The following is a 10,621-nucleotide window of genomic DNA, read 5'->3' as shown; positions in this document are numbered from 1 at the left end:
AGTGGGAGGGAGAGACGAACGAAGGAGGGAGGGAGAGACGAATGAGGGGGCGGGACGGAGGGAGAGAGGAGCGAGGGGGAGGGAGAGAGGAGAAAGACAGGAGGGAGTGTGGGCAGAGAGAGAGAGAGAGAAAGGAGGGAGGGGGAGATAGGATTGAGGAGGGAGGGGGAGAGAGGAGGGAGCAGGGAGGGAAGGTGAGACGGGAGAGGGGGAGGTTGCGACATGGGAGGGGGATGGATGGAGAGACAGGAGGGGGGAAGGAAGAGACGGGGAGGGGGTGGAGTGAGAAAGAGAGGAAGGAAGGAGGTAGAGGAGGGAGAGTGGTTGGGAGGGGAAGGATGTGGTGGGGATGGAGAGAGGGGGAGCGAGGGCTTGAGGAGAGGGGTGGGTGGGAGGGAGCGAGAGAGGAGGGGGAGGGAGTGCTTGAGGAGAGGGTTGGGAGGGAGAGAGGAGGGAGCGAGAGAGGAGGCTAGACAATGGAGGGGAGGGATAGAATGAAAGTGAAAGAGGGAGCGGAGGGGAGGAAAAATGGAGAGAGGAGGGGAAATAATAGAGAGGAGGGAGAAAGAGGGAAAGATGAGAGGATGGACGAGAGAGCGGGGGAGGACGGGAGGGAGAGTGAAAAGAAAAAGAGAGAGACAGGTGGGAGGGAGGGAAGGACACGGAATGGAGATGGGAGAGAGGAGGGACGGTGGAGGGAGGGAGAGAGAGGGGGAGGGCTTGAGGAGAGGGGGGAAGAGAGGGAGAGGGGAAGGGGGAGAGGGCAGGGATGGGACGGTGGAGTGGAGGGAGGAGCTCGTGGAAGGAGGAGTGGGGACGGAGGGAGAGAGGGAGAGGGAGGGAGGGAGAGAGGGGAAGGAAGGAGTGGGAGGGATAGCGAGGGGTGGAAGAGGAGAGGGAGAGTGAGGGAGGGGGGAGGAGGAATAACGGACGGGATGGATGGAGGAATAGAGGGAGAGTGGGATCGGAGGAGGAATAGAGGGAGGAAGGGGGCTATGGAGGAAGAGATAGAGGGAGGGAGGGAGGGGAGATAGAGAGAGGAGGAGGAAGAAAGAGCTAGAGATGGAGATGGAGAGCCCTTGTGACATTGGAAGCTGACACGCGAGTTGCGATGTAGCAATTTGCCACATTCAGCAACATTGTTACTGAGGAATATTGCTACTTTGTGTTTTCTGGTTACTTTGTATCGCCCGGGAGTGTGGACTGAGGAAGTCCCCCCAGAAGATGTACATATTGATGTATTTCTGTTTTATATATCTGTGTGAGGTTTTTTTTCTCTCTGCTAATTTTATTCAGGTTTCCCAAGGGCAAGGCAGCTGCTACGTATCATTCATGCCAAGACCTGCAATATATTTTTTCTCCTTCGCTGAGCAATGCCATGCCACAGGCATGTTGAGGACAGCGTGTTGGGATTCTCTGCTTTAATACATACATAAACATTTCAATTTTTTTGAAAAGTATCATTCAGATGGTGGTGCTGTGAGAGGGTTGCCCTCTTTCACTTACTGAAAGCCTATTTCAACAACATTTTTTTTTAGAAAGTGGGGGTGGGATTTTAATTGTGGGGTATTGAAGTGCCTTTCGGTCACAAACAAAAGATAAGCTGGTGGATGTTCCCATCGGAAATGAAATCATTGAAGAAACCCCCTCCCCAGCCCGCCCACATGCCGAGGGGATTGGCTGCCTTGGCGTTACTGGTTTCTGTGGGTAACGTGAATGGTTGTGGGCACAATTTGTTCCATGTCGTCACCGCACCAAGCGTCCCATATTTGGGATGATTTTATATGGTGAAACACTTCATTTGCAACACACACACACACACAATAATTTGTTGCATAGAATTCACAAGAGGTATTTCAATTGTTCTTTTTTTAAAAAAAAAAGCAACACACACAATGTTGGTTTCAAGGCGAGTTTCAGAGTGCAATACCACACTTCATTAAAGCGGGGGAGGGCGGAATCACCGAATCCTGAGCAGCGCCCCGAAGATTAATTCAAGTGACAAGCGTCCTGTGCCTTGATGACAAAAGACTGAGGTCTCTATAACTCAAAAGGGCTGCGTCTAAATTTGCAACGTCAGCTCTGGGAGGGGCTGATGTTCAAAGATATTCAGCAACCCCCTCCCTCCAACAAATTTACTATTGATAATAATCCCCCCAGAACTTGTGCAGTGAGAGATTCCCCTTTTGAAGCAGAGCACACTCCAGGAAGCAAGCCTGTTTCGCCAGCGTTGTGTTCGAACCAGCAGCGCCCGTATACAACTTTACTGATACGCACCCCAAATCTAAAAAAAAACCCGGCCACTTTGTCACAGGGCACGAATTTTCCTGACACCTTGTGGCTCTCTTGGCAACTGCAAGTGATCACACACACTGCACATGATCAAGAACACACATTTAAAAAAAAAACACCGCAAATGCTGGAAACGCTCAGCGGGGTCATGGCAGTGGGGGTGGGGGTTGGAGAGGAAGGCAGGGTTATTGCTAACAAATGTGTCTTGCACCAGGCTCGCCAGCTCGAGCCTTATGAATAGAGAACGTGGAGGCAGCAGAAAGGCACCAAGGAAAGGAACATTGAGAAGGCGAAGATAAAGACTTGCATTTATATAGCGCCGTTCACGACCTCAGGACATTGCAAAGTGCCATTTACAGACAATGAAGTACTTTTTGAAGTGTAGTCGCTGTTGTAATGTAGGAAACGACGGAGCCACTTTGGGCACAGCAAGCTCCCACAAACAGTAATGACTGGAGGAAAAGCATCCAGGAAGGCGCTGAACACCTCGTATCTCTTTGCTGGGAGCAAGCTGAAGCCAAGCGTCGATCGTGGAAGGAGCGTGCGGCAACCCAGGCACTACCGCCCACCCGTTCCTTCAACCATCTATGACAGAGGTTGTAGGTCCCGCATCCGTTTCGGATGCCCCCGAAAGTTCGTCACCATCCTCCGCCTGCTCCATGACGACATGCAGGCCGTGATCCTTACCAACGGATCCATTACAGACCCAACCCACGTCCGGACCGGGGTCAAACGGGGCTACGTCATCACCCCAACCCTCTTCTCAATCTTCCTCGCTGCCATGCTCCACCTCACAGTCAACAAGCTCCCCGCTGAAGTGGAACTAAACTACAGAACCAGTGGGAAGCTGTTCAACCTTCGCCATCTCCAGGCCAGGTCCAAGACCACCCCAACCTCTGTCGTCGAGCTACAGTACGCGGACGACGCCTGCGTCTGCGCACATACAGAGGCTGAACTCCAGGACATAGTCGACGTATTTACTGAGGCGTACGAAAGCTTGGGCCTTACGCTAAACATCCGTAAGACAAAGGTCCTCCACCAGCCTGTCCTCACCGCACAGCACTGCCCCCCAGTCATCAAGATCCACGGCGTGGCCCTGGACACCGTAGACCATTTCCCATATCTCGGGAGCCTCCTATCAACAAGAGCAGACATTGACGACGAGATCCAACACCGCCTCCAGTGCGCCAGTGCAGCCTTCGGCCACCTGAGAAAAAGAGTTTTTCAAGACCAGACCCTCAAAACTGCCACCAAGCTCATGGTCTAAAGGGCTGTAGTAATACCGGCCCTCCTGTTTGGTTCAGAGACATGGACCATGTACAGTAGATACCTCAAGTCGCTGGAGAAATACCACCAATGATGTCTCCGCAAGATCCTACAAATCCTCTGGGAGGACAGACGCACCAACATTAGCGTCCTCGACCAGGCCAACATCCCCAGCATTGAAGCACTGACCACACTTAATCAGCTCCCCTGTGCAGGCCACATAGTTCGCAAAGACTCCCAAAGCAAGCACTCTATTTGGAACTCCTTCACAGCAAACGAGCCAAAGGTGGGCAGAGGAAACGTTACAAGGACACCCTCAAAGCCTCCCTGATAAAGTGCAACATCCCCACTGACACCTGGGAGTCCCTGGCCAAAGACCGCCCTAAGTGGAGGAAGTGCATCTGGGAGGGTGCTGAGCACCTCGAGTCTTGTCGCCGAGAGCATGCAGAAATCAAGCGCAGGCAGCGGAAAGAGTGTGCGGCAAACCAGTCCCACCCTCCCCTTCCCTCAACGACTATCTGTCCCACCTGTGACAGAGACTGTGGTTCTCGTATTGGACTGTTCAGCCACCTAAGAACTCATTTTAAGAGTAGAAGCAAGTCATCCTCGACTCTGAGGGACTGCCATATGAATGACCAGATAATCTGTATCAGTGATGCTGATTGAGGGATAAATATTGACCAGGATACCAGGGATAACTCCCCTGCTCTTCTTTGAAATAGTGCCATGGGACCTTTTCCATCCACCTGAGAGAGCAGACAGGGCCTCGGTTTAACGTCTCATATGAAAGGCGACACCTGCGACAGTGCAGCGCTCCTTCAGCACTGCCCTGGAGTGTCTGCCGAGACTTTTGTGCTCCAGTCCCTGAAGTTTGGCTTCTATCCTGCCCACAGCCCTGAGATGGCCTGGCCAAACTCACCAACGATATCCTGTGTGACTGCGAAAACAGTGTGTTAGTAGTCTTGTGCAGACACCCGATTCCACGTGGACACAGAAAATGCGCAAATGCCTGACCCAAGGTCTCCTTGGCCTCTCTGTGAACTTTGATATGTTCGATGGCTCTAGCCTCCACCACTGACTGCTTCCCTGCTCCATCTCCATGGCACCGTTCTTGCCTGGTTGCCTACCCGTCTGTCTCCATAAAAGCAGTGTACCTTATGCAATGACTTGGCCTCCCGTGTTTACAGCGTCACTTTCAGCATGCCCCAATCTGCCATCCACAAATCCTCCAGCTCTTCTTAAGAAACATTATTCATAAACTCAATAACAGCTTGCGATTTATGTTTATTTTTTATTCGTTCCGGGATGTGGGCATCGCTGGCAAGGCCAGCATTTATTGCCCATCCCTAATCGCCCTTGAGAAGGTGTTGGTAAGCCGCCTTCTTAGACCACTGTAGTCAGGGACAGATTAAGGTTGCCTCAAACCCTGGGCAGTACCCCAGCCATGGGCCCCCTACTTCCATTTACATCCTGCAGTAAATGACATTAGTGAGCTAAGTCACAGGGCACTATACTGAGTAAGCATCAGGTCAAGGTCAGGTCAGCTCTACATCTCAGGTTATGTTCTCATTGATACTATGACTACACTCACTTAATATTTTATTATGTTTCCAAACAATCAAACCGATACCTTGAAACCCTGTATAAACAGTAAATAACAACGCTTTAATAAAAAAAAACTTGCATCTTGAAACTAAATCAACAATGTCAACAATTTAGAACATGACGGCGCAGTTTTTTTGGAAGACCATCATTTGTCATTTACATTCCATTTTCTCCACAGAGGCAACTACAAGTATAACATGACATTGGTCTTTTCTTAGATTTTTGTCGGCGAAACTCGTCAATGTTTTTCGAGAAGTCAAGTCCTCTCAGTACTTCGCTCTCGGTGTTCACGATTGAAAGACTATTAAGTCGATCTTGTCCCTGTTATATATTGTCCATGTACATTAAATGTATAGTTACAATGGTGCGCCACAAGAGGCACTGTGGTGGGAGACCCGAAAGTACCTGCGAGACAGAGTATAAAAGGCTGCCCACCACACCTGAGAGGCACTCTGGAGTTACACAATAAAGGACCAAGGTCACAGCAGTTACTACAACACCAGACTGCGTGGAGTCAGTGATTTGAGTGCTACATACATCACAGTCCCATTCAGTTCCTGACCTCATCCTTGATGTGTTTTAATTTCGAGAAGGACAGCTCACCACTGCCATTTGATACCAGCATCGACAGATATATCCGAAGAGCTATTTCAATGTTAGACAAGGTTTGGGTGAGGGCATGTGTATGGAGGAATTGGTATAGTCTCAGTTCTGCTGACTTAGTTTGTTTGACACAAATTGAGGTTTGAAGCTCTGTTGAAGATGCCACCAAGCTAGAAAATTGGATGAATTCACTTTCAATCATAGGTTCCAGATCTTTGAGATAGGTGTGGACAAGATTTGCTGTGGTTTGTTTGATCTCACGAGTTGAGAGAGCGGCTAGCTTGGACAGAAATCCAAATTTACTGTGGAGGCTGGGTCATTGAATATATTTAAGGTGGAGATAGACAGATTTTTGAGCGATAAGGAAATAAAGGGTTATGAGGAGCGGGTAGGGAAGTGGAGCTGAGTCCATGATCAGATCAACTATGATCTTATTGAATGGCGCAGCAGGCTCAATAGCCTACTCCTGCTCCTATTTCTTATGAACTTATTTCCTTGTATGTTTCAAGGCGGTGTTTCAAGGTACTGATTAGTTGATCAATGATGACAAGGAACACCTTCAGTTTTGAATTTCTCCTTGGGGGTGACAACACGGTGTTTTCAGCATTTCCATCGTCATAGCGACAGTTACATACCCGAACGTGCCTCTGAACTGAATTGTACTCGTTGTGGCCACAGTACTAGTTTAAACATTGTACTAGTTTAATCCCTAGGTCTTCGAAGTCCTCAAACTCTGTTCGCTAGTGCTTGACAAATTCGACAAGGGGCTCAGGTAAGGACACCATGACATTCAGATCCAAGTCGGTCTCTTGAAGCGAGAGATTGGTCAGGTGAAAGCGCTTCAAGACTGTGTTCCAAATAACAATGAGAATCGATGAATCCAGTTCGCCCAGTTTGTCAAGGATCAACTGAGCTTCATTTTGGCATTCAACTTTCTGTTCCACGTCAATTGCCAGGGATTCCAACACTTCACATATGGGAATGTAACCTTTGAGCAGGGCTAACACTGCTTCATACCTTGCTGACCATCGAATAGTAGAAAGCTGTTTGACGACAGACAGCCCTAAAGGCTTTAGTTTTTCATAAAGTAGACCCCAGCGATACGTCAATGCAGAGAGAAAATGTCAAAAAATCTGACAATCACTGGGCTGCATTCGGCACTGTTTTGCCTCACAAGGTTGAGTGAGCGTGCTGTGCGTGGTATAAACATTGCTCTTTATGATAGTTTGGACGCCAATGTATTTCCCACTCATATTTGAAACATTACCACAAGATTGTCCATGACAATTTTGTACATCGATCCCGTTCTCATCCAGAAAGGCCAGTATTATTTCTGCTATTTCTTGTCCAGTATGACTGATTATTGGCAAGAACTTTAGGAACCTTTGCTTAGGGCCAGTGGGTAGAACATAGCGGACGACAAGTGTCAGCTGATCTGAGTTTGTGACATCTGGCGTTGAATCAACAGGTATTGAATAGAACTTCGCTGATTTCAATTCCTGGATGGTCTCAAGTACTTTGCCACCCATCAGACTAATCAGTTCTTCACAAGTGGTGGAAGACAAGTATGAAGTATGCCCCTTGTCTTTGTTGGTGAACCGCTTGATGTGTTCAGCAAGAAATGCGTCATAGTTTGTGAGAACCTCCAACACACATAGATAATTACCATTACTTGGAGACCCAACGATTTCGACTCTGCCTTGCAACGAAAGACCTCGTTCACAGAGAAATGTTATCACACAGACAGCCCGCACTAGCACCGTGCTCCAGTACTGCCGTTCATTTTCAAACAGGAAGACAAGATGACCATCCACACAACCGGTGCCTGCTTGCCTAGTGCGCATTGCTGCCCTACGCTGCTGGCTGTTTTCGTGGGATGAAATCCTCTCATCTCCACGCTTCCAGTCATTAAACCCATGAGTAAAGTGGCTACTTTTTTTGGTGCTGTGACCTTGCAAGCAAAGCAGTATACTCTACCGTTTTGAAGGTGAATAACAGAGCCACGATCGCTCCACACCTTCCCCTGTCAGCGGGTGCACACGTGTGAAGGAGGACTTCGAGCAGTATCGGCGACATCCTTCCTTGACATGAATCACGGCCTGAGTTTTGGAAGTTTTTATCACAGTTTCGGCAGTCCTCGCTACCTTTTGCAATCCAATGGCTTTGCATGTCTTCTGAGATATTGTCTCCCCACAGCCCAATGTCACTCGTAAGCTGTGACTCTTTCAGCTCGGTATGCGCCAGTTGGTTTTCATCTTCTTCAACTTGTTGGACTTGGAGCTCCAACTCAGCCAACTCCGGGCCCGGGGCCACTGGTGGTTTCGTTATAGAAGTTGACTGCACAGCATCGTCTTGGCCTTCATCTTCACGATCTTGAGTTTTTAGTTGGAAAAATTATCTCGTTTAAGCAGTTTAGCTACTTCTCGTCTCTTTTGCTCCTCGCGTAGCTGGTGCTCTTTCCTATTTTTCGCCCCCGATTTGTGTGTAGAATGCATCTCTAGAAAAAGGCCATCTCGAGTTTACATCAAGTGGAGAATAACATGCGCCTGACCCCATGGCTCGTGGCTTCGCTCCGCTCTTGCTACATTACTCATGTCAATACTGTTTACCCTTACCGGTAATCCCACCCTGTATGGGCCCTACTTTAGACTTGGGCCCTGAGCGATTGCCCCATCTGCCCCCCCCCCCACCCCTCCGTTCCCCCACCCTTAATCTGACCCTGGCTGCAGTCCGTGTGGTGAAGGTGCTCCCACACAGTGCTGTTAGGGAGGGAATTCCAGGATTTTGACCCAGCAACAATGAAGGAACGGCCGATATATTTCCAAGTCAGGATGGTGTGTAACTTGGAGGGGAACGTGGAGGTGGTGGTCTTCTCATGCGCCTTCTGCCTTCATCTTTCTAGGTGGTAGAGGTCGCAAGTTTGGGAGATGCTGCCGAAGAAGCCTTGGCGAGTTGCTGCACTGCATCTTGTAGATAGTACACACCTACCCACCACCCCCCCGCCTAGCTTTACATCTCATCCAATTTTATCAACAGAGAAAGAGAACTCTCGCACTTGTTGTAGTCAATAGGAACAAAAATCAAGAGGGAAAAGCAAGACTTGGATTTATTTAGCTGCTTTCATGACCACCAGTGACACCCCGAAGCGCTTTACAACCAATGAAGTACTTTTTGAAGTGTAGTCACTGTGTAATGTAGGAAATGTGGCACCCAATTTGCACACAGCAAGCTCCCACATAGAACAATGAGATAGTAACCAGATAATCTGTTGATTGAGGGATAAATATTGGCCAGGACACCGGGGATAACTCCCCTGCTCATCTTCCAGGAATGCTATGGGATCGTTCACGTCCACCTGAGAGCGCAGACGGGGCCTCAGTTTAACGTCTCATCTGAAAGACGGCACCTCCGACAGTGCAGCGCTCCGCAGCACTGCACTGGGAGTGTCAGCCCAGATTTATGTGCACAAGTCTCTGGAGTGGGGACTTGAACCCGCAACCTTCTGACTCAGAGGTGAGGGTGCTACCCACTGAGACACAGCTGACTCTGTAAAGCGGACTGCCGATTCGCTATCACCCGTTTCACACCATCGCCCAGAGTTAAGATCCAGCCCAGAGGGTGGAGAATGTGTGAAATATAGAGTGGGAGGAGGCTGCTGAAAACATTGGAGAATTCAAGAGGGAGTTATTTTTGGCCAAAGGAACTATTGAGGGCGATAAGAGATGGTGGCATTGTACCCTCTTGAACTCTTAGACGGGACTGCAATATTTTCTTGCCCGGTACATTCCTATGTTCTTTAAAGGTTGTACGATTGTTTCCGACAGTCCTGAGTGTAAACCTGACAATAAATAAGAGGCTTCCAATGCCTCTTAAAAAATGGAGCACGTCTTGACACCAGAATGTACAGATGTTTCCTGAATATAGCTGCCACATATCTAACGGAAACATTATATTCAGTAAGTTCAGTTGGCACCGCATCAGAAGCAGTAGAGCAAACTATAACACAGCTGAGCTTCTGCTGCTCCTTTGCATGCTACAGTCATGGTTGAACATTGACGCGTGCGTGCACTGGCATGTACATGCACACGTACATGCATACACTCATGCATACACACATGTGCGTGCACAGTCATAACACATAATGGAGGTGCTTAACAAGATTGCTCTCCTGGCTTGCCTCCCACCTTGAAACTTGAGCTCATCCAATGGTTTACTGCCCATGTCCCAACTCGCACCAAGTCCCGCTCACCCATCACCCCTGTGCTCGCTGACCTACATTGGCTCCCAGTCTGGCAACCCCTTAAATTTAAAATTATCATCCTTGATTTCAAATCCCTCCATGTCCTCCCCCCTTCCATATCTGTCGCCTCCTCCAGCCTTACAAAACTACAAACCCCCCAGTCCCTCCCGCCCCCCCTCCCCGCCCCACCCGAAATCTCTGCGTTCCTCTAATTCTGGCCTCTTGAACATCCACGATTTTCATCGCTCCACCATTGGTGGCCGTGCCTTCAGTTGCCTAGGCCCTAAACTGTGGAATTCCCTCCCTAAACCTCTCTGCCTCTCTATCTCTCTTTCTTGCTTTAAGACGCTTCTTAAAACCTACCTCTTTGACTAAGCTTTTGGTTGCCTGTCCTAATATCTCCTTAAGTGGCTTGGTGTCAAATTTTGTCTGATAACACTCCTGTGAAGTGCATTGGGATGTCTTCCTACATTAAAGGCGCTATATAAATGCAAGTTGTTGCTGTTGTATAAGCACAAGCCAATTTGTGATACTTTAAGCAAGTTATTTGGTGTGACATGTGCCTGGATTTTGCAATAAATATATTGGTGAGGCAATCAGCGCTCGCTGCTATTA

This window comes from Pristiophorus japonicus, chromosome 8, assembly GCF_044704955.1.
Source record: "Pristiophorus japonicus isolate sPriJap1 chromosome 8, sPriJap1.hap1, whole genome shotgun sequence".
NCBI lineage: Eukaryota > Metazoa > Chordata > Chondrichthyes > Pristiophoridae > Pristiophorus > Pristiophorus japonicus.
Note: the sequence above shows the minus strand (reverse complement) of the source record.